The 26,113-nt window shown below is 37.4% G+C and overlaps 1 long non-coding RNA gene across 1 annotated transcript in view; it reads left to right on the top strand.

The window, feature by feature from the left end:
* The first annotated feature begins 1,918 nt into the window (after positions 1-1,918).
* LOC118765152 overlaps positions 1,919-26,113 on the top strand; it is a 46,170-nt gene continuing 21,975 nt past the window's right edge. The window contains exon 1 of the long non-coding RNA XR_005001015.1: positions 1,919-4,859. This is a non-coding gene — a long non-coding RNA (uncharacterized LOC118765152). The remainder of the gene's footprint in view (positions 4,860-26,113) is intronic.

Raw genomic sequence — 26,113 nt, 5'->3', positions numbered from 1 at the left:
ATTTCATCTGTCTTTACAGTTGATAAAGCTACCAGTTGAGTCCTGGGATCAATATAATCACCTACATCTCTGCTATCTTCAAAATTGTTATCCTTGTTTCAAAATTTGAAACAATTATCACTATTTAAAAGAAAGCCTTGAGTTGTTAGGCATTATGGCATGAAGTACATGACTAAACATAATGCTTATTTATTCATATTGTTTTGGCTTAATCATGTTTTATTTTATAGCCTTGGGGTTTTGATGAGGTAACTTCCAACTTTTAGTATGATATTATAGAGTAGGTGTGAGAGGCCAAATCTGGCCAGTTTGAACATAAACAAAGGTCAATATTTTGGCTGGATATGGCTAGTTTAAATGCTAAAGAGCTAAACTTATATATTTTTACTTTGACATCTAAGATCTTGTCTCTTGACTCTGTCTCTCATGAACAACTACAGAGTACAAGTACGTTGCTGTTTGGCTGAATCTGTGATTTGGTTTCAATCCCCAGTTGAATTATTTCACTGACTGAATGTCAATTTTGCAAGTTTCATATTCTTCACAACATCTTGTTTCTTCAAAGGCATGTGATGCCCTCTAATTGACCACTATTACAAAGGTAACTATTTCCTCCCAATATGAGGTGCGATTAGAAATTGAGAGTCCCTTTTCTCTCTTAACACTCTCAAAGTTTGTTAAATATCTCTGAGCACCTTTGCTTTCTTTAGTTTAGCTATTAACTCCCTGAATCAAACATATTTATTCTTTCTCACCCTAAAGTGGTATGCTTCTTTGTGTTGGCATTCCCCCCCCCCTCTCTGGATGATTAACATCCACAACAACTTGATGAATTGTTATCAAATGTTAACTTCCTCCCAATTCATATTGTAAGAAAAATTTCTTTTGCTTCTCTGCTATATATAAATGTAAACACTATGTACTACCATATTTAAACTTTATATTTCATCATATGCTTTTTGTTGTTGTTACTAAAGCAATGTGAAAGTAAGTGCCTTCCAGAATATTCCATTTACAATTTCAGTTGAGGGTTTTTTTTTGTTTATGTGTGTGTGTATCTGTGTTTTAGCAAAAAACATTTTTATTTAGATGTATTTTTCTATTTTTTGGTATGGTCAGTTGTATGGTTAAAGATGTAATTTTATTATTATTATTATTATTATTATTATTATTATTATTATTAATATTATTATTATTATTAAGGGCAATGGATTAGTAGAGTCATCAAAATGACAGAATTCCTTGTGGTATTTCTTCTGGCTCTATGTTCTGAGGTCAACTTTGCCTTTCGTCCTTCCAGGGTTGATAAAATAATGTACAAGTTAAGTACTGAGGTTGACAGTATCAACTCAAAATTGCTGGCCTTGTACCTAAATTAGAAGCCATTATTATTATTATTTTGCAATGAGCTTATTTACCTGGTTTGCATATTGTCAACATATGTAAATATACCATAATTGCTTCTAAATGTATTCTTGGAAATTTACTTTGAGTATGTATGCAATATTTATGTTCCCATCATATATATGTAAATTTTATCATGCCATCATTGCAGATAAATTTTCTGGAATCTGTTATATGTCTTTATATATATATATATATATATATAGTTTCTAAATGTGATTCTGATTTAGGTAGGGACATACATGTTGATCCTCTAGCTGTCATTCATCACTATGTTTTTTTTTCTTCCTTTCTAAAACTGTTTGAGATTCTCTTAATATTGAGGAACTCTTTTATACAATTTGTCAGCATCCCAATATATTAGGATATATTATTAAAATTAAATTAACTTTTTTTTTCTTGAACAGCTTTGTTTATGTATTTATATCTTCAAAATAGTATTTAACTAGACTTTCTTATTGGTAAACCTCTAAACTACCACTGTTTAGACTGTGTATGTGCATATATATATATATATAAACACACACACACATGCATATACATAAACACATATGTATGTATGCATCTGTGTGTGTGTACATACACTGATATTTATATATTGTCCTTTTACAATATCCATGAGTTTAGAAACTTCATGATGAATATGGCAAGATTTGTATCTCAGGTCAGTGTGGGAAATATCTTCGGTGCTCTTCATACTTGTTGTATTAATTGATGTTTTCCCCAAATTTTGAGAATAAGACATTAGGCCTCTGTGGGTATTGACTACCCCACAAGAAGTCATCTCCTAGCAAGCTGAGCTTATTATCTCAGCCAAGAGGTGTTTACTTCTACTGAACAGATGGTATCTACTAGTTGTAATTGTTAAAATAACAATTTGAAGTTCTGTAGGCTGATGATTATGGGAATGGCTATCTAAGAGTAGGAATAAGTAATGTTGTTTTTGATTCTCAGTTAAAACTACTTTATTAAAGCTATTAAAATGAGATTCTTCTTAAGGTGACGAACTGGCAGAACTATTAGCATCATGGGTGAAATGCTTGGCAGCATTTTGTCTTGTCTTTACATTCAGCTTTCACTGAGGTTGACTTTGCCTTTCATCTTTTCAGTGTTGATAAATTAAGTACCAGTTTAATACTGGGGTTGATGTAATTGACGCCCCCCCCCTCAAAATTGGTTACCTTGTGCCAAAATTTGAAGCCAATATGAATTCCTCTCAGACATGGTGACTTTTTATTTTTTCTCCCCCCCCCCAACCCTTTTGTAAGATTTTGTATTTTAATGCTGACGTAACAATATTAGTAGATAGCTAAAGTGTGGTTAGAATGGAACTAGATTTCAGTTTATTTACAACTCTGATCTTAGTTCGAATCTATCACAGATATGTTAATGATATCCCTTCAATTGATTTTATCTCTCTCTCTCTCTCTGTCAGTATTGATTTTCAAATTCCCCAACATTTGTTGTGTCAGGGTTTATGAAGTTATCAGTCACACAACAAACATTTGAGATTTTCAATATTTCGGTTACTTCCTGGCAGGGTTTGTAAGTTGAAAAGGTAGGGAGGGGGCTAGTTGCAAATGTGTTCCTTTTTTTTTTTTTGTGCTCCTTTCTCCTCTTTCAGTCCTTTCCAGTGCTTTTTATAAAAGCCTTTCATATCTTCAAAAATCCAACAAATGTGACAATCCATCATCCTTGATTGATTTCCCAGAATCACACAACCATGTTATAAAATTTTATAAAAATTGTAATTCTTATTATTATGTATGTGTTGCCTATGATGGGCAAAAAGCTCTTATTTTGAAACCTATGATTATTATTATTATGATCTGTAGAATTTCTCTTGTATTTATTTTATGAAATCTGTATGTTCCATTGTAAAAATTCCTGTTTTGGTTTAAACGAAGAAAAAAAAAAATCTGAAGAAAGAAATTGAAATATGGAAAAATAGCTTCATTTCTAAAATAAATCTCTGGCAATTCTGTTCCATTTTTACCCCCTTTTCTGCCCCCTATCCCCTTACTGCCATCGAGATTTACAGTTGTATTATGTTATGTGTACCTGGCCAAGCAACTAGAAGGATTACTACCAGTAAACACTAAAACAGAAGGACAATGAAATGAATACACATGCAAAAACGGTCATTAATGTAAAAGACACAAAGAAAACCCATTACATATATATATGTATATATATGAAGAACTCTTGGAATATGCTTAATATTTCTTTTGAGAAGCAACTTTTGACCACTGACTACTGAGTTGAAAGTGGACAATAATTATTTATTTGGGTGTCTTTGTTGACCTTTCATTTACCAATGTCTTTGGCCGCCTTGAATTAGTTGACAGACAGTCTGTTAATCCAAGGGAAACTGAAACGACAACAACAACATCAATACCAAAATCTGGTTGTGGATAATCTCTGGAGTTTCTTGCTCCCTCTTCTCTTCTCTCTCTCTCTCTCTCTCTTTCTCTCTCTTCCATCGTGCCAACATCTACATTTCTGAGCAAATGAACGAGACACACATGATTAAGAATGGTCCATCTTGGAGACATGTTTAGTCTAGTGACCTGTTTGTTATTCATCTTCAACTTGGTCTGTATAATGGAAAGTTCTGGAACAGTCAGTTAGAAATAGAGAGAGAGAGAGGCAGATGGAGGTCGAGTGAGACCATGGAGAATGAGAAAAGGAAAATTATAAAAATACAAAAAAAAAATGCAAGGTATATGAAGAAATGGAACAAAATGTGAAGAAATGTTTCTTTTCTGATAAAATTCTTGGAACCAATTAAGAGATCACAGCTTACCAAAATGAGCAAAAGAAAAAAAAAAGAAAACGTGACCTCCCAGAGTGACTGGTTATGTGAAATATTGAAGTATAAATGTATTTCTGTATACACAAATACAAAATATACACATGCACACATTCTAGTAAATGTACATGCATGCATATAAATATGGTGCTGTGCATTTGCTGTCTCATGCATCTATCTTCAAACACTAGCATACATAGTCCAGAACAATGTGTGTATATAAATACATATGTATACATATATATTTTGTGCATACGCAGATTTAATCAATCACAGCAACAATATCCCAACCATAATTTAAACTACAACAACCAAAATGAAGAAAAAGAGGAAAGAAATGGTGGCAGTAGTAATGATGACAAGAATGATGATGGTGATGCATCGACTATCATTCTGAGAGTCATTTGTTCCTTTATTTTTTTTTTAGTTTGTTTTAAGTGGAGTGTAGCAAACAGCTGGGGGATGGATATCTACCAAATACATGAAAGGAAAAAAAAAAAGAAATTTAAAAATAATCAGAAAGAAAATCATTTGCTGCAGCCATGTTTATTTTTTGGATTACTTACCTAGTGTGTGGTTTCCTCAATCCAAATTTGCCTCTGTGGGTTATCCTACTCACATCTTGGGATAAGTACTAAAACAGGTTGGTATGTTTGTTCACTGTGTGTAGCAACATTTAGTTGATGTTAATTTTTATATTTTACTCAGCAGATTTTTTTTAAACCATTATTATTATTATTGATCAATTAACCTGTTTTGTTTGTTTTTAATTTTTTGTCCCTTTTTTTCTGTATATTTTTACCATCTCCACAGACACACACACACAGCCATCTAAAAATTAAACTTTTTAGTTTTAGCAGTTTTCTTTTTCATATTTTGCTAAAATAATTCATTCAAAAGATTTAACCTCCAAAAGACACCAGTTGTTGTGTCTCAAAAGAAAGACAAGGAATGTAAGCAAGACATGATTTCTCTCTTATTGGAATTTTGAGTTCTGTGGTGTAGGTGTGTGTGTTTGTGGGGTTGATGTATTCATACAAACTGAGTATCTCTAGCAAAAGACAGAAAGAAGAAAATGAAAAAAAAAAATGTATTCTCTGCAAAGACTGGTATATATATATATAATGTATGTGTATATATCTTTATAGAAGGCAAATCTATTCAATTCTTGTTTAAAAAAAAAAGAATTTTTTTCTTAATAAATATTTTAAAAAATATATCAAAATTTGAAATTACAAAAAGCCCTGTGGATATTTGATTAAGTTTTTGTTTTCATAAGGACGGAGTGAAACCTGTTTGGTTCCGCTTCTGGAGTGATTATGTTTCCCATCAGTCTTCCGTAACTATGACAACTAACCCCTAGCCAATTCTCTCTTTCATCAATACACTTGCTATCCTACTCAGGTGTGTAATTTGCGACCGTACCCCAGGTATGTTTCTCTTTACTTGTTAATTCATCTCTTCATCATTTGGCATTTATTTATCCTCTACAATCACAACCGACAACGTACTCAACTAGTTTCACACCAAAATTCACCCTTTTATCTCGTATCTAATTCTAATCGAAAGGTAATTGTTGATTTTTTTTTTTTTTTGTTAACTTTTTCTACCAGCAGAGAACAGCTTCCATCAATTTCTTCTGAACTCTTGCCTCCTACATTCTTTTTTATATCTTTGCTGCAATCTCTCTCTTTATTTTTTCCTTTCTTTCTCTTTGAGTTCCATAACCATGTGTTGCAATAACTGCAGAAGTAACATTTCCTTTGTCATATTTAATGCTGTGCTCTTTAATTTTTTGCTTCCATGTCAAAATTTGCTGCTACTTAAGCCCATTTCTGACCCTCTATTTTACACAACCTGGTCACTGATTTATTACACCTAAGTTTTAGATAATTAAGAGGCTTTAGAAATGTTTTGGTAAAATATCAGCAACTTTTACATATTTTTATTTATTCATATATATAGAGAGATAGATATCTTCTATTTTTTTACTTGTTTCAGTCATTGGGCAGTGGCCATGCTGGGGCATCACCTTGACACAGTTTAGTCGACTGAATCAACCTCTGTCTTTTACCGAACCGCTAAATTATGGGGACGTAAACACACCAACACCAGTTGTCAAGCAGTGATGAGGAACAAGCAAAGACACACACATGCGTAGACATGTATGTGTATATACACACACAGTGGGCTTCCTTCAGTTTCTGCCTCCCAAATCCACTCAGAAGGCTTCGTTCAGCCCAAGGTTGACACTTGCCCAAGGTGCCACACAGCAGGACTGAACCTGGGCCCGTGTTGTTGGAAAGCAAACTTATTGCCACACAGGTTACACTTTTATATATATATATTAAGGTTTTATAGTTTGCTTGAAGCATTGTATATGGAATATAACATTGAAAGATTTAAAAGCCAAACAATGCAAATAGATTTTAAGATGAGGTAACATAAACTAAAAGTAAATTACCTGGTAATCTTTGGTCGTATATTTGTCCAATATTTCGGGACATACAAGTCCCTTCTTCAGGGTTAAAAAGGAACTGTCCTTGGCGAGATGTTTTTTGTTGGCGATAAAATTATTCTATGATATATTTGAATTTTCAAGCGTTTCTTTTCTTCATGAATGTTAGTGACGTCAATTATTAACTTATCGCACCACAAATCAATTTTCATCCCCTCTTGTGGACTGATGTTGGTGTGTTTACATTCCCTTAACTTAGCAGCTTGGCAAAAGCGACTGATAGAATAAGTACTAGTCTCACAAAGAATAAGTCCTGGGGTCGATTTGTTCGACTAAAGACAGTGCATGGCCACAGTCAAATGACTGAAACAAGCAAAAGAATAAAAGAATTCATGTAATTTTTAGAATTCATTTTTAAAAAATTTTTTAATGGTTACTAGTTAAGGCAGTGAGCTTTGCAGAATATTTTCTGTGCCAGACAAAGTACTTAGCAGCATTTTTTCTGGCTCTTTACATTTTGAGTTCAGATGCAGCTGAGGTTGACTTTGCATCTCTGTCCTTTCAGGGTCGCTAAAAATAAATACCAGTTGTGCATTGGCATCAATGTAATCAACCTCCTCCTCCCCTCAAAATTGTTGTCCTTGTGCTAGAATCGAAACAGATATTAACTGTTACTAGTCAGAATTTCTCTAATCTGCTGGTGCATTTACTTATATACCTTTGCCTTTTAAGCACATTTAAATGAAAGTGAAAATATTCCCTTTACTATGGTGTCTACTATCAACTGATAGTAGGTAACTCAAAGCCTTATTTCAAATGTAGCATGCCTTTGTTTTATTTAATCATAATGCGCATTATATTTTCATGTAATTTGTCATGTTAATTTCCAGTTTGCCATAATATTATTACTATTATTAAGGCGGTGAGTTGGTAGAAATGTTAGCACGCTGGACAAAATGCTTAGCGGTATTTTGTCTGTCTTTACATTCTGAGTTCAAATTCTGCCAAGTTCAACTTTGCTTTTCATCTTTTTTGGGGTTGATAAATTAAGTACCAGTTGTGTACTGGGGTTGATCTAATTGACTGGCTCCCTTCCCAAAAATTTCGGGCTTTGTGCCTAAATTAGAAAAGATTATTATTATTATAGCAGTGAGCTGGAAGAATCGTTAGAACAAAATGTTTTGTGGCATTTCTTCTGCCTTTCCTTTCTGAGTTCAAATTCTGCCATGGTCAACTTTGCCCTACATTCTTTTGGGTTTGATTAAAAATAAGTACCTGTTGGGCACTGGGATTGATGTAATCAATTTACCCCCTCCCTCAAAATCACTGGCCCTTGTGCCAATAATTTGAAATTATTGTTATTATTATTTATTAATGGGTGGATGAATTTGTAAAGCCACAAGCAGAATGCCTTATGGTATTTAGTTATGTCTCTAATGATCTGGTCTGCTCTTTGTTCATATTTGTTCATTTGATTTACATCTGTTTTTTCATTTTGACATGTGTTAGGTGGAGACTTATTTGGAGACATTATTTTTATTTTATAGTCAGGTGCTCTTCCTAACTGTTACTTGTTTTTCAAATGAGGGCTTTTTTTAAAAAAAAAAAATTCTGCTGGTCTTTGTTTATAAGGAATGTAAATGTGAAGATGTGGAATGTTGATATATAATGGGCTTTCATACCATTCTCATCTGCCAGTTCCACTTCCAAGGCATGTACCAGTGATAGACTGGGGATATTGCTACTTCTTATATCCTCTACTCTTACTCCATACTTTTTGGTTTTGTGCCTGTGCCAGAAGGGAAGAACATATAGTCAGGTGGTCGCAATCATAAGATCATGGTTGCGATTCCTTGACTGGGTGATGTGTTGTGTGTGTTCTTGAGAAAAACATTTCATGTGACATGGCTCCAGTTCACTCAACCATAAACAAGTTCCAGCAATAGCTGAGAAATTGGCCCTGCAGTAGACTGGCTTCACATTTGGTCATTCAGAAAGGTGTCACTTGTGCATCATGGAAACTGGGTTGAGTTCTGGCTTTTTGAGGCCTAGAGCTCATGATAGATCTCATGACAGAATCTGTATCACAAGTGGATTAAATGCCTTGTGGTGTTAGATACATCCCACAACTTTCTGAGGTCAGTATATATCATCATCATCACATCCAATTCTACATGCTTGTAGGAGTCAGATGGAATTTGTAAAGTTAAATTTCTTGTGGCTGGATGCTCTTCCTGTCAACAACCCTCGCCTGTTTCTAAGCAAGATGTTTCCCCATAGCCTCATGTCAAGACATGGATGCACACATAAGTTGGTGTTAGGAAGAGCATCTAGCTGTAGAAACCCTGCCAAAACTGACAACAGAGCTTGGCACAGTCCTCTGGCTTGCTAGCTCTTGTCAATACATCCAACCCATGTCAATGTGGATAACAAACATTAAATGATGTTGATGATGATCATGGTGATGTATCTGCGCTATAGGCTTCTTTCAGATTTCACCTACCATATCCACTCAAAGCTTTGGTTTGCCAAGTGCTTTGGTAGAAAAAACTTGCACCAGGTGGCATGCAGTAGAACTAGACTCAAGACCAAATAGTTAGGAGGTAAACTTCTTAAAAACTCAGCTGAGCCATACTGGTACCTTCTATATATAGGTGCAGGAGTGGGTGTGTGGTAAGTAGCTTGCTTACTAACCACATGGTTCCAGGTTCAGTCCCACTCCGTAGCACCTCGGGCAAGTGTCTTCTGCTATAGCCTCAGGCTGACCAAAGCCTTGTGAGTGGGTTTGGTAGACAGAAACTGAAAGAAGCCCATCGTATATCGGGTGAGGTGGTGAAGTATAACCTTTGAACATTGGGCTTCACAGAGACAATGCCAAAAGACAGATCTCTGGAGGTATGCTGTGACTGAGAAGACCCGGCAAATAAAGTGAGTCCCCATCTGTAACCTTCACCAGTGTCGCATAAACAGCCCACTCAAAAGTACCCTGGATCATAGGGCGATATGCTGTGCTTGAGGAGACATATTGGATCAAGTACATCAACAGCAATATCAAAATCAAATTAAACGGAAATTGTAGTTGTGAGCTCCATGCTGGTAGCACATAAAAAGTATCATCTGAACGTGGCTGATGCCAGAGCTGCTTTGACTGGCTTCCGTGCCAGTGGCACGTAAAATTCACCCACTACACTCTCAGAGTGGTTGGCATTAGGAAGGGCATCCAGCTGTAGAAACACTGACAGATCAGATTGGGGCCTGGTGCAGCTTCCTGGCTTTCCACACCCAAGTCGAATCATCCAACCCATGCCAGCATGAAAAACAGACATTAAACTGTGATGATAATGGTGATATATATGTGTTTACATCCTCGTAACTTCGCGGTTTGGCAAAAGGGACTGGTAGAATAAGCACTAGACTTACAAGAATAAGTCCTGGGGTTGGTTTGTTCAACTAAAGGTGCTGCTCCAGCATGGCCACAGTCAAATGACTGGAATAAATTACATGAGCTGTGCACTTCTAGAATCTGTGGTTTTGTGTGTATTACAGATCATTGTTATCATTACATGGATTTCAAGTGTTTGGGCAGAAAGCAAGATACCAGTGGATACAATCTTCGATTTGGCTGCATTGATTTTCTACCAAAATGTGATACCCATCCGCTGAGGTATTAAACATCCGCATAGTTTAATGTCAATAATTGGTTAGGTATAACCGTAAAAATCTGTCTTAGGGTTCCTCCCTCCAGATTTTTGTAAGAATTTATTTGTTTAGCTATTTTTAAAGCTCAATAAATTACCCCACTTGGTTGATGCAGTCAGTACTGCTGTCTTGTCTGGTGCTGTGATTCCAGTAATTATCAGGATGCAAGATTTGTATGGAGTTACCTGTTCTGAGATGAGCAGCTAAACGCTCGAGAACCTCATCTGCCTTGGGTTCATTGGGGTGTCTGTGAGTGACCTTCTTCTGGAGCCAATTCCATGACACGCTAATCAACCCATAGATAGGACCCGGGTATGATGTGGTTCCACACTCCTCAAAATTTTTGGAACTCTCGAACCAGACCCTGATACTAGTTTCTGATAGGAAAATTGATGTCCTCAGCCCTGACAATAATCGCACTGATTTTGCCAAGTGTTGGTCACATATTTATTGAATTCCTCATAGCAAAATGGGTATCAGACTGCTGCTTTCACCACTGTAATTTACAGTCATACCTAGAACATATAGACTATAATTGGCTCTAATTAGATTCAGCCACTTTGTAAATAATCTGTAGACATGATATTCCAGAGTCCATTGCAATCAGGATATCCTATGGCACACTATGATCAACATACTCAAAAGCTGCTGCAAAAGTCATGAAGCAAATGATGGTTCACTATTAGTAGCTCCAATGTTTTCCCAGAACCCTTTTCTGATTGGAAATTTGATGTGTGGGTTCTCAGCCCTGACAATAATCACACTGATTTTGCCAAATGTTGGTCACATGTTAATTGAATTCTTCATAGCAAAATGGTATTAGACTGCTGCTTTCACTACCACAAGCCTGGACAAAGATGAGCTAGATGCCTGTATTTTCTATGTAAATACTGTATTCTATCATTATCTTTCAAGTCAGGGGATCTTGTAACCACAAAAATATATCTCTCTTAAGTGCTCATTCATGCTAACTTGTGAGACATAACTTATAAGTGCAGTGGATTTATTTAAGGTAGAAGTGTTTGGTCTATGATTAGGCTTTACATTTTGTGTTGAACCCTGAAGTTTGTTGATGTTATCAGATTAATTCTCTTCAACATCTCTTGCTCAGATGGCAGTGCCTTTGATCATGTGCTTAGTTGTCTAAGAGGTGAACTCTTCTGTGATACAGTCATGCCAGAGTCCATCATAAGACCATAATCCAGTTGTGCCTGAGTTTCTCATTGGGTAGTATAAACAGTGAGGCTTTCAGCTGAAAACAGACAGGCATTATCAACTTGGATCTTGAATCAACAAATGGTCCTTGCATTTAAATGTGACTTTACATTAGACAACATTGATTGTCTGGCATGGTCATCTTCTGTGCATGATGCTGAAAGTTAATGGACTGGAATTCCAACAGAAGGTAAAGTATATTTCAACCAAGAATTGAACCTGGCTACAGGAGACTCCACTTGAGGCTCACTTTTCCACCGAGCTTTACAAAATAGTCTAATCTCGATTCTTGCCTTAGCAAACTAACTTTGTGCAGTCTGCAGCAGACTATTTCAAAAATCCCATTATCACCAGCTAGTGACCCAACAAAGTATTGTTTGCCTTGCTAGAAATAACAGCCAAATCTCTCAGTTCATACTTTGCTGTCATTGTTAAGAGGACACACATTTAATGAATTGGTTGTGGCTCTTCTTGATCAGAAGTGATTTGCTGTTAAACAACCACTATGTCTACTACGGCAGATACACATTTATTACACATGTTAGTGACCTCATGCTTGAGATTTTGATATTCTCAACAATGTCTTCATTCCTTCATCCTAGTTCTCTTTATCATCAGGTATTACATCATTTAACATCTGTTTTCCATGATGACATGGATAGGATGGAGCTGCACCAGGCTCCAGTCATCTATTTTGGCATGGTTTCTGTGGTTAGATGTCCTTCCGGTTGCCAACCGCTTTACAGAGTGTACTGGGGTCAGGCTTTTTACATGGCACCAGCACCAGTGCTTTTACAAGGCAATGACATCACTGTTTCTAATGTGGCATTGGCATAGGTGCCCCTTAGGTGGAACCATCACAGGTAATTATTTCATATGCTAAAGTGTTGAGCTAGATGTCTTAGTATATACTATATTTGATGGCATATAAGACACCCAAAAATTATCTCTAAAAAAATCACCCCAGATTTTATGTACTAAGTTAAACCTCCTATAAGCTTTAATACAGTAAAAACATTTTTACCTGAAAATATACTGAAATACATTACTGAAATTGAGGTGTGTAATATAACTGTGTGTTATTTATGAGACATTACATAGGTTAGTATTAAATTTGTCTTGTTTGGTCTAAATTCATATTCTGTCCAGGCCAGTTTTGTCCATTGTTTGATTATGTGAGGACTGAACAGTAATGGTGGTACAGTGATTCCATTGACTCTTAACATGAAAAGATGTAACTTTATCTTGAAGAGGAACAGAGCCTAGAACCTTTGTGGGCCTCCCAAGACTAGTCAGAACAAATCTGTTGGTGTTAAGTTTAAAACATCTGGAGGTAGATGCTCCAATAAGTTCAGGCTTGATTTCGTTCCATTAATTAATGTAGTGAATGATATGGAACCTTTTAGTTCATTTTTTTTCATCCTATCTCTCTCCCTCCCCATCCCTCTCTCTCAAGAGAAGTTTCCAGTAAGTGAATGATTGAACATCTATTCATATTTGTAAAGATTGAATGAATCTCACCTGTCGCTTTGTGGGGCCCAATGCTTGCATTGATTCTTGATTTGTCCAGGTATAAACAGTTACTTCTTAGTAATACTATCTACGTTTATGTTTGCTGTATATATGTGTGTGTGTGTGTATATATATTCGGGGTGCAATGAATAAACTGTCATCTAAATTATGCAAAAATGAAAATAACACTGACATCTCATTTTAACAGAGATATTTACCAAAATTACATAAAGATATCTTGAAATACTAAAGAGTGAATTTTTTCAATAAAATTGCCATTGGCTTCAACCACAGCCTCCAGACGATTTTGGAATCTCCTGCAACTCTTCTGGACAGTCTTCTTGTTTAAGTTATTGAATGCTGTCAAAATCTTCGCCTTGAGTTCATCTTTGGTGTTACAGGGAGTTTTGTTGGTCTCTCACTAAACTGCACCCCACACATAATAATCAAGGGGGTTGCTGTCTAAGGAGTTAGGTGGCCAGATGTTGGAGGTGATGTGGTCGCAGAAATTGTCTGACAGCCATGACTGGGTTCTCCTGCTTTTGTGGCATGGTGCAGAGTCCTGCTGCTAGACATAGGTTCTTCCAGCAGCCACCCTCTTGACCCAGGGCAGCACTACCTCCTCCAGGCACTTGATGTAGGACGTGTGGGAAGATGAATGGAGGTATAACATCACCATCACTAGTGATCACTCTCAGTACTCTGCACTATTCTCAGATTGACACTCAAACACTCTGAAATGTTCATATTGGAGCTTCTGGTGTGAGTGCCAAGCAGTACAGCATGTGGTTTCCAAATTTCTGGCAGAATGAATTGCATCATGGTGCTGTTTTTTTTTCACAGACAGTGCCCAACTGACCCTACTATATTGGGTATTATTTGATTCTTTCACACGCACAATTTTCACTAAGAAATTAAAAAAAAAACTCAGATTTTTTGTGTGGAATCAAGTACCCTGACCTCCCCTTATTTTTGTTCAGAAAAAAAGGGGTGGGTGGGAAACCAAACCCCTTCCTCCATCCCAGAATCATTGGATTTTTTTTTTTTTTTTTTATTCGACTGAATTCTGGTGACCTAATATGCTACAAAACGTTTTATGGAAACGGGGTGGGGTGGGGTGGAACCCTCAGTGATTTGACTCCCCACCCCCATTTTCAAATATTTTTCTCTATTTCTTTCTTTAATGTAATGAATGACATTCAATAGAAAATTCAAAGTTTGAAATAAATAAGTGAAGATGAAGAGGTTATAGAAGTTACCCCCACCTTTTTTTTTTCCAAACCAAAATAAGGGATTTGCAGCATATCAGGAAGTCAGGGTACTTGATTCCATGCAAAAAATACAGGTTTTTTTTTCTTAGTGCAGGAGTAGCTGTGTGGTAAGTAGCTTGCTTACCAACCACATTGTTCCAGGTTCAGTCCCACTGCGTGGCACCTTGAGCAAGTGTTTTCTACTATAGCTTTGGGCCAACCAAAGCCTTGTGAGTGGATTTGGTTGACGGAACCTGAAAAAAGCCTGTCATATATATATATATATATATGTGTGTGTGTTTGTTTGTCCCGTCCCCCCAACATTGCTTGACAACCAGTGCTGGTTTGTTTACGTCCCCATAACTTAGCGGTTCGGCAAAAGAGACCAATAGAATAAGTATTAGGCTTACAAAGAATAAGTCCTGGGGTCGATTTGCTGGACTAAAGGCAGTGTTCCAGCATGGTCGCAGTCAAATGACTGAAATAAGTAAAAGAGTGAAAATTGTGCAGGTGAAAGGATCAAAATTTACCCTATATTGTGTAGTCAACAAAATCAAAAACAAAACAATGTGCTGCCTGACTGGCTCCCATGCTGGTGGCATGCAATAAGCACCTTTCATGTGTGGGTCGTTGCTAGTGCTGCCTGACTGGCTTCCTGTGCCGGTGGCATGTAAAAAGCACCATCCAAACGTGGTCGATGCCAGCCCCCTTGCCCCAACTGGCTCCCATGCTGGTGGCACCTAAAAAGCACGTGCTACACTCACGGAGTGGTTGGCATTAGGCAGAGCATCCAGCTGTAGAAGCCTTGCCAGATCAGATTAGAGTCTGGTGTTGGCTTGCCAGTCCCCAGTCAAACCGTCCACCCCATGCCAGCATGGAAAACTGATGTTAAACAATCATGATGATGTGCATGCACGAAATCATGCTGGTGGTTCCAAAAAAGCACCTGCTACACTCACGGAGTGGTTGGCGTTAGGTTATTTGTTTCCAGTGATCCATGAAAATTATGTCTGGCCATGGAAAAATATTACCTTGCTTGGAATATAGTGCTAATAACTTGTTAATAGTAACCTTACAAGAGACATTTACTGAGTTGAAGATCTGTGGAGTGTCTCTAAAACCTATCCCATGTCATCAGTTTGTTCAGGAGGAACGTAGCAGAATTCCTCAACAACAGGCTAGACCAAATATTGTTCACTGATCCATCATTCTTCTATAGAATATGCTTCTACGCTTGTAATCCCTTAAGACCACAGCCATGTTGACAATATCAGCTAGTCATTTAGAGTTTATGAACCACTAGTACAGGTTTCAATTTTGGCCCTCCTCAACCACACTTTCAACCTCTGTAGCAACTTGGTAAATTTTCTATGCCTTTGTGTGTGTGCATTTCTGTAAGCAAATGTGCATAGCTAATTAAAATAAGCCATAGTTATATCTGTATGTATCATCGTCTTTGTCATTTAACCCCTGTTTTCCATGCTGGCATGGGTTGGATGGTTTGACAGGAGCTGTTAAACTGGAGGGTTACACCAGGCCTCTATTTGTTTTGGCATGGTTTCTATTGCCGGGTGCCCTTCCTACCTCCAACCACTTTACAGAGTTTACATGGCACTAGCACGTGTGCTTTCTATATAGCACAGGCGTTTTCTTCATGATGCCAACACAGTTGCTTTTCTCGTGGCACCAGTACCCACAGGGTTGCCAAGTGGCTGTGCGTCAGGTGAGAGGCTGGATTATAGAAGGTCGGGGATACCTGTCTTGCATTCAACAGTTGCAAGATTGTGGTTTCTATTCCTGGGTTGGGCAGTGCATTGTGTTCATGAGCTCTGATGCACTCACTCGTAAATGTGTAATCCTGTGATGGACTAGCATCCCATCCAGGGGGAATGTTGCAAACCTGGTCATTTACCCACTTTCACCTGACCAAAGGCAGTAGTGTCCAGGTATGGATGATTACAATGATTCGCTAGAGTGATGATTCGACAGAACCTTTAAAGCTGTGGCCCTCAACCGTTGATTTCTGCTTTTCTCAGTTGGATCCTCGTAATCATTCAGTATTTAAAAAATCTTATATTTTTATGCTTAAATATTATTATTGTCTCAAAGTATTCTGTGTATTGTAGAAATATAACCAATTTTTAGCATCAAAGCCTTATGTGAACGCCTCAACGGCCATATGAACCCTGGTTGAGAATCACTGATTTAAAGTGTAGGCCAAAATATTCTACAGTTCTATATTTAAGAGATGAGGAATTATTTACATATGGATAGCGGTTAAGAGCATGAGCTATTAACCCCAAGATTCTGAGTTCGATTCCAGGCAGTGACCTGAATAATAATAATAATAACATTGAAAAATACCTTAGGAATGAGAATCCAGGTTCGAAATTTCCCCAAGCCACCTGATGAAGGCTGGAGAGTATATCAGCCGAAACGTGTTAACAACAAACAAGATTAAAATACTTTACGGTGTGTGTTACCTCCTCTCCACTCTGAGATTAAATCTCACCAAGGTCAAAGTACCAGTCCAGAATGGTATATTGGTGGAATGGATGAGATACCTTGTATTCAATCCTGTTCTTGGGTAGTAAATTTAATCGCTCACCCAGTTTAACACCACCATCTGGTTATTGGGTGCCTGTTAGAAGCATTTGGATCCAATCTCTCTGACTTTAGGATGACATTCTCCTACCAGTCTTATAGGACCTGAAAAAACAGAAAATAAAAAGGCTACCCTCCCTGAACCATAAGCATGGAAACAAAGTTTGCTTAAGAAGTGCAAACTCACGTCCAAAAGTTTTTACAAACGAGATTCATTTTTATTCAATCTAAATATCAAAATGATGACAGGTATAATAATAATAATTATAATTATTGTTATATTTGGTTGGCCCAAGGCTATAGCAGAAGACGCTTGCCCAAGGTGCCACACAGTGGGACTGAACCCAGAACCATGTGGTTGAGAAGCAAGCTCCTTACCACATGTATATGTACTTGACATCATTTGATGGTTGTAAATGAATGTCAGCAGAATTCTGGTTTATGCATGCCATATAACCCCTCATAACCTCTTTAATTTTTGGAATTTTCAGCAAATGATTGGTGCATCATTTAAGGCCTGTTTAGTTGTTATTTTTAGCATATCTCAAAACCACCTGATACCCTCCTCTTTTCTTTATCACTGACGTATTGATGCTTTTCAATATCTTTCTCCCCATAAACACATTTAGTGGTCTATTTTGCTGGGATTTAAGCCAAAAATTCAGACTATTTTAAACTGTGATTGAAAAAGAAAAATTTGAAAAAGACTTTTCTGAAAATTCCAAAAAATAAAACTGTTACAATGGGTTATATGGTGTGCTTAAAGCAGAATTCTACCTGAAAATCATTGTCATACAAGTGTTGATTGTTTCCAGTCATATGTGGAAAGCGTATATGGCAATGGGAAAAGGATGGCAACAAGAGCATCTGCCTCATAAATTCTACCTGATCCATGCAAGCATGGAAAAATGGACACTAAATGATGCTGGTGTTGAATTCCTGTAGGGGAAGTGAGATTTTAAACTTACATCTTGGAGGAATTCAATTAACCCTTTAGCATTTAAACCGACCAATATACTCTCCCTGTTTTGTGTTCAAAGTGACCAGACTCTCACACTTGCCCTACAATATTATTCTAAAAATAAACACTCATGTCATTGAAATTTCAAAGCTACGAGATAATTTATGTTTAATTCAAAACAACATGAATAAATAAGTATTATACTTGACAGAGTAATTTGAATGCCAATGGGTTAAGCTTTTTGTTGCCATATTTCTGTTGGAATACAGTGCCTTTGTTTCAGTTAGTTTTGAAAATAATGCAGATTTTAGTAAAATAATTTTGTCATGTGTGGAACATAGCATAAAATTTTGATGGAAGGTTTTAATTTACATTATTTACATTGGACAGATATGTGTCCTCATCTTGTTGTTACCATAATGTTTCGCCTGATGTACTCTCCATCCTTTATCAGGTGTCCTGGTGGAATTTCAAGCCCAACCCTTTATTTGACTAATGGGAGTACTCTGTTCTCATTGCTAAGGTATTTTTTGCTGATGTTATTATTAGGTCGAGGAAAAAGTTTGTGCATTGTGTTAAAATATTGCTTTTTTATATATTTTTGTGGTGTGTGTGTGTTCATTCAGTTCATTATTTTAACATGCTGCACAAACTTTTTCCTCAACCTATTATTATTTATTCAAGTCAATGACTGCAATTGAACGTGGAATCTTGAAGTTTGTAGCCCGTGCATATAGCGTAGTGGTTAAGAGTGCGGGCTACTAGCCTCAAAATTCTGAGTTCAATCCCAGTCAGTGACTTGAATAAATAATAACATCAGTAAAAAATATCTTAGGAATGAGAACAGAGTATCCCATTAGTCAAAAAAAGGGTTGGGTTTGGAATTCCACCAGAACACCTGGAGAGTACATCAGCCGAAACGTTATGTTAACAACAAACAAGATGAGGACACATATCCATCCATTGTAAATAATGTACGTAATTCCTCATCTCTAAAATATAGAACCGGTTTTAATTTACATCATTTTAAAACAAAAACGTTTGTATCAAAGAACCATGGGCAGTCTCAGATAGACACATAATAATTTTTTCTACTATAAGCACAAGGCCTGATATTTTGGGGGAGGGGACTAGTCATTTACTTCAACCCTAGTGCTCCACTGGTATTTATTTGATTGACCCCAAAAGTGATAAAAGGCAAAGTCAACCTCCACAGAATTTGAACTCAGAACATAGCAACAGGCGAATACCGCTAAGCATTTCATCCAGTATGCTAACAATTCTGCCAGCTCACTGCTTAAATAATAATAATAATAATTCTTTCTAATTTTAGTACAAGGCCAGCAATTTTAAAGGGAATGAGGCATATAAATTACATGGACCCCAGTACTTGACTGGTACTTTAGTGGCCCCAAAAGGATAATTGGCAAGATCTGAGCTAAGCTTGTTGCTTAATAATTCTTTCTAATTTTGGCACAAGGCCAGCAATTTTGGGAGGCAGGGTGGTAAGTCAACTACATCCCACCCCACCAAAGTACTTCACTGTTTCTGTTTCATCATCCCCAAAGGATGAAAGCAAAGTCAGTGTCGGAATTTGAACTCAGTGTGCCACAAAGTATTTTGCCCAGCATTCTAACAGTTCTACCAACTCACCCCTTTAAGAATGATTCTGAATTGTGGCACAAGGCCAGCAATTTCGGAGGAGGGGCTAAGTTAGTTGCATGAACCCCTGTGTTCAACTGGTACTTAATTTATTGACCCTGGAAGGCGAAGTCAACCATGGTGGCATTTGAACTCAAAGTGTAAAGTTAGAAGAAATGCCTCTAAGCATTTTGTCTGGCACGGTAACGCTTCTGCCAGCTCACTCATTAAAATAATAATATTGATAATAATAATAATAATCCTTTCTACTATAGACACAAGGTTTGAAATTTTGCAGGAGGGGACTAGTTGACTACATCAACTCCAGTGTTTCATTGGTTCTTAGTTTATTGACCCCAATGGATGAAAGGCAAATATGACCTTGGTGGCATTTGAACCCAGAACATAAAGGCAGATGAAATGCTGCTAAGCATTTTGCCTGGCATGGTAACGATTCTGCCAGCTCACTGCCTTCCCTCTCTCTCTTTCGGAGAGGCACAAGCACCTACACGCACATATACACACACGGCAGTAACTTCCACCTACCGAATTCAATCACAAAGCTCCGGTGAGCTCGGGGCTATAGTCTTATTAATAATAATAATCCTTTCTACTATAGGCACAAGGCCTGAAATTTTGGGGGAGGGGAGTTGTCAATTACATCGACCCTGGTATGCATCTGGTATTTAATTTATCGATCCTGAAAGGATGAAAGGCAAATTCGATCTCAGCAATATTTGAACTCAGAACGTAAAGTCAGACGAAATGCCACTAAGCCTTTAGCCCTGTGTGCTAACAACTCTGCCAGCTCGCCATTTCAATAATAATAATAATAATGGTTTTTAATTCAGGCATACGGTTAGCATTTTTGAGGGGAGGGGAGGGGTTAGTTGAAACCCTAATACTGAACTGGTACTTTGTTATTGACCTAAAAAGAATGAAAGGCAATGTTGACCGTGCCAGAATTTGAACCTAGAACACAGGAAATACCACAAGGCATTTATTGTGTCAAATGCTCTAATGATTCTGTCAATCAACTAAAGGCACAAGGCCTGAAATTTGAGGGGTGGGGACCAGTCGATTATATCAACCCCAGTGCATAATTGTTTCAAATTTCGGCACAAGGCCAGCAAGTTTATGGGAGGGGTTAAGGTGATTACATTGACCCTTCCCCCCCCCCCCCCAGTGCACAAGGGTACTTATTTTGCCAACCTCAGCAGAATTTGAACTCAGAATGTGAAGATGGCCTAAGCTCTTTGTCTGGCCTGCTAATTATTCTGCTAGCTCTCTGCCTTCAAGCATCTTTAACCCTTTCGTTACTGTATTTATTTTGAGATGCTCTGTGTTTCTTTCAATTACTTTAAATATAACAAAGAATTTAATAAAATAATTTAGTTATCATTCAGCTAGTGTTAGGAACATAAATTGTGAATAAGCTTTGATTGAAGATTTTAATTCAAAACTTATGAAAACAAGACATTTGTACTCAGACCCAGAGCCGGTTTCAGCCGGGTTGGTAAGGAAAGGGTTAATAATAATAATAATAATAATAATAATAATAATTTAAGATTTTGTACAAGGCCAATACTTTTCTGGTACTTTGGTATTTTATCAACTCCAAAGGATGGAAGGCAATTTGACCTCATCAAGATTTGAAAACAAAACATAAAGAGCTAGTACAAAGCATTTTTTTCTAATACTTTAATGATCCAGCCAATCCGTCATCTTTATTGATACTGGTGGTGATGTTAATAATAATAATAATAATAATGATTTCTTTATTAACCATTAAGTGTTTACAAGCAGATCAAGGATGGTACAGAGCAATAAACTATATGATGTGGGCTTACATAATGGCATGGAAATAGTAAAATAACAACAAAAAAACCTAAAACTATCAAAAAGAAGAGGTGACTTCTAGGGGCTGCTTTAGTGGTCATTCTGACTACTGGAGTAAGTACCCACTCCTCATCCTCCATCAGTCAATAGATTCATGCTTAGACCAGGCCTGTTTGCTTGAACCATCCATGTCACATTACTCCACTTTTCAATGAAATTGCTAGAAGGTAACACTTTCCTTTCTACCCTCACTTTCCTTTTTAAGTGATGCTTGAAAAATTGATATAGGCTTGGCCAATGAGAAAAGTGTCTGTCATCAGCTCTTTCAATCTGGTCCACAACACAACCTCTTTTGCTAAGGCTACCAAACAGATAAACACTCTGTTTGTCCCTGTCAAAGGTAGGTGGCTAGACGAAATGATAATTTCCATAAAAGGCATGTCACAAGTTTATTGGTTGCATCAAGTCATCTGGTGCTTATTTCATCAACCTCAGAAAGCTGACAAGCAAATCACCTCTGGCAAGAGTTGGTCCCAGAAATGTAAGTCGATGAAATGGTTACACCAGAGCACTTGATTAACACCTGTCGCATTGTAATTAAGTGAAGTAGATCGGAAGTGCTAATATTGCCATGTAACCTGGTGACTGAATCATGGTCATAGTCACATCACTGTGGTAATCTGCTTGGCTTTTTTTAAGTAGCACAATGCTAGTGATGGAGATGAACTGTAAAGCTTTCATACATCATATCAGAACCCACTCGAAATTGCTGCTTTCCTCTAAGCAGATTTAACAGAAAGACCAACCCAAATTGCCTGTTTAACTCTTCTTAAAACTGTTATCCCAAAGAGGTCATTAAGTACAAAAGGAATGTATAGGTGATCCCTACTAATCTGTTACCCCTACTGCAGTCTTCAGTACTTAACACTATCTTCTATTCTCTGGACCTTACTAACAGTTACAATTTCAGCCTCTCAGATCCTCTGTTAGCCCTTGTTTTCTACCCTTTTCCTTCAGAACTACTTTTGTCTGGAAAATCTTCATTGTAATTGTTGTTCATGTTTCCTCAAGGTCTTCTATACCATTTCTTTCACATGAAACAAAGGGTGCTTTATCAGTGCTACATTGTGTGCAAGAGGTGAAAACCATTCAGTTGGTCCAGGTAGTAGAGGCATAACATAGTAGCAAAGCTGCAATTGAATTTTTGACAGATCAAGACTTGGTCCCAAGCAAATACATACAGCTTTCCAGTTGCTCTTTGCTCAACTGTTTAGGGTAAGTGCTAGATCAGAGGTGAAAATAGACTTTAGTGCATACCTTTGACTCTCTAATGTGGCTCCAAGTACGAAAAGTGGAGTGCTACAATAAAACCTAATAAAATACCAGGGTTGATCTTGTACCTAAATTAAAAATTATTATTTTTATTATTATTAAATGCTGCTGAGGTCTACTCTATCTTTCATCCTTTCAGGGTCGATAAAATAAGTACCAGTTGAAGACTGGAGTTGATATAATCGATTTATCCCTGAACTTGCAGGCCTTTTGCCAAAATTTGAAGTCATTATTAGTAGTAGTAAGGTGGCAAGCTGGCAGAATTGATGCACGCATGGCAAAATACTTGGCAGTATTTTGTCTGTCTTTACATTCTGTGTTCAAATTCCACTGAGGTCAACTTTGCCTTTCATCCTTTCAAGGTTGATGAAATAAGTACCAGTTATACACTGAGGGAGGTCAATGTAATCGACTAGTCCCCTCCCCAAAATTTCAAGCCTTGTGCCTATTGTATAAAGGAATATTATTATTATTTTTAGTAGTAGTAGTATAGCAATGGTTGTGAGTTAGCAGAATTGTTAGGGTGTCAAAACAATGCTTTCTTGTATTCATTCTGAGTTCAACTCCCTTGATTATCTGTGTCTTTTGCTCTTTCGAGGTTAATAAGATAAAGTATCACTCAAGTTCTGAGATCAATGGTATCACCCCCCCCCCCATCCGTCCACCACCTCTCAAAATAGCTGCTGGCTTTGTGTCTGAACTAGAAACCTGAAAAGGAAGCTTTGTATTTGTGCTGGTTGCTCTTGACTGTCTGAGTTAGAAACCCACTGGGGCCAACTTTACCTTTCATTCTTCCAGGATTGATAAAATTAGGCCTAGTTCGAATTAAGTAGTAGGGTCAACATAATCGACCATTCCCCACTCCTCACCCAAATTTCTAGCCTTTTTACAACCTGTGAGAAATTATTATTGGAATATTCTTTGGCACAAGCATGGCTGTTTGGGTTGACAAGTTTGTTTCCCAACTACATGGATTCAAGTTTAGTCCCACTGTGTGTTAACTTAGGTAAGTCTTTGCTTATTGCTATGAGCTGACCAATACCTTGTGAGTGGATTTCGTAGAAAAAGCTAAAAGAAGCCTGTTGTGTGTGTATAGGTGTGACTGTAGTAAGAAGCTTGCTTCCCAGCCACGCAGTTCAAGGTTCAGTCCCACTGTGTGGCACCTTGGGCAGTTGTCTTCTATAAAGCTTCAGGTTGACCAAAGCCTTGTAAGTGGTTTTGGTAGATGGAAACTGAAAGAAGCCTGTCATATGTGTGTGTGTGTCTGCATTTGTACCACCACCACCATCACTTCTTGACAACTGGTGTTGGTGTGTTTATGTCCCCGTGACTTAGTTCAGCAAAAGAGACCGCTAGAATAACTACTAGGCTTAAGAAATAAGTCCAGGGGTCAATGTGGTGCTCCAGCATGGCCACAGTCAAATGACTGAAACAAGTGAAAAACTATATATTTGTGAGTGTGTGTATATTTGTGTCTCCTTGTCTTAATATTACATGGTTGTTGTAAATGAATGCCATTCATTTTCAATATTCTGTGTGGAAATTGTCTGGTCATGGGGAAAGTATTCCTTGCTTAGAAATAGATAATGGTTGATGACAGGAAAGGCATCCAGCCATAGAAAACTTGCCTTGGTAAACTCTCCTCTGATTCCTGAAAGAATGGGAAAATAGATGTTAAAATGATGGAAGAAGTAATTGAGCACCAGACTAAATGCACCACTGTGAGTTCAAATCCCACCGAGATCTAGTCTTTTATTCTTTTACTTGTCTCAGTCATTTGACTATAACCATATTGAGCAAATCAACCCCAGGACTTATTCTTTGTAAGCCTAGTACTTATTCTATCAGTCTCTTTTACTGAACTAAGTTACAGGGATGTAAACACACCAGCATCAGTTGTCATGCGATGGTGGAGGAACAAACACATACAAACATACGCACGCACACACATATGCAACAGACTTCTTTCAGTTTCCGTCTGCTAAATCCACTCACAAGGCTTTGGTCGGCCTCAGGCTATAGCAGAAGACACTTGCCGAAGATACTACACCATGGGACTGAACCCAGAACCATGTGGTTGGTAAGCTAGCTTCTTACCACACAGCCTCTCCATAACCTGCTGACTGTCCATTCATAGTTTCCCCTCCATCTTCTTTTATCCACTCTGGCTCATTCTGTCGTGCTCCTTTTTAGTATTTTCCCTTTCTGTTTACATTCGTCTTCCTGTCTCCCTCTCTTCTTTGCCTGGTTCTCTCTTCTCTGCATAATATCTCTCTCTCCCCCTTTTGCTCTCTCAATTTAATCAACTGTGCCCATCTCACAAAGTATGTCGCTTTGTGCCAATGCTAGAAACCATTATTATTATTATCATTGCCTTTGCACAGCTTCTAATGCTGGAGATGTACTACGGTGTCAGCTGTTCACTACCAGTGAACTAAGGTAACACCTCTTATTTTTTGAGCACCTTCCGGAGTATTCAAGCAGTTCTAAGCAGTGCTGTTTTCAGCAAGTGCTCCACCCTTATTGCAGCCCCTATTTGTTCCGCGTACTTTTTGAGATTTTTGCTCACTGTTCTTAGGGCTCTGACAATTATTGGTACTGCTGCTAGCTTTTTCATCGACCACAACTGCTTAACCTCCCAAGCTAACCTGTCATAGCTATCGACTTTTCTTTCTTCCTTATCGCATGCCTTGTCAGCTGGGCATGCTATATCTATGATCCAGCATAGTTTGTTTTCTTTCTCAATTAAATGTCTGGCTTCCTATTCTCAATCTCATGGTCGCACTGAATCATAAAATCATTATTATTATTATTATTATTATTATTATTATTATTACAATTATTATTTACGAATTTGTTTCTTCTTCTGTGTAATGAATTATTTGAAGCATGCTGTTTCCAGTTGGATGGCCATCCTTTCTTTGACTTGCCTATCATAAAATAACAGTATTACCTGCACTACTTTATATTTACACTGATAATCATTTTTTTTTTCTGCCAAGGATCACATTCTATAGGAAGTATCTCTTCTGGTGACCATGCCCTCCACTGATAACTTTTGCTATTATAATTGTGTGTTTAGCGAGTTCAGTTCAAGGATGTTAGGACATGCATTGTGTGTTGTAGACTAAATATTTGCATGCTTTTTGTTCAGTGAAGTGGTTGTGGATAACAAACCTCATTTAGTTGACATATTTTTCTCTTACTGATTTACATCCATTTTGTGTGCTTGTGTGAGTAAGATGAATTGAGTTATTTGTGAGAGGAATATGCTTTTAAAGTTGGACGATTGTCTCCCATCACTTGGAATTGAACTTGTTGTCAGTTTCTGCCTTGTCCGGGATTATGACAGCTAAAAATATGAACATAAGACCACAGAGTCAATA

Source organism: Octopus sinensis, linkage group LG10 (assembly GCF_006345805.1).
Source record: "Octopus sinensis linkage group LG10, ASM634580v1, whole genome shotgun sequence".
NCBI classification, from domain to species: Eukaryota; Metazoa; Mollusca; class Cephalopoda; order Octopoda; family Octopodidae; genus Octopus; species Octopus sinensis.
The sequence above is the reverse complement of the archived record's forward strand: the minus strand, read 5'-3'. Positions and strand labels throughout refer to the sequence as shown.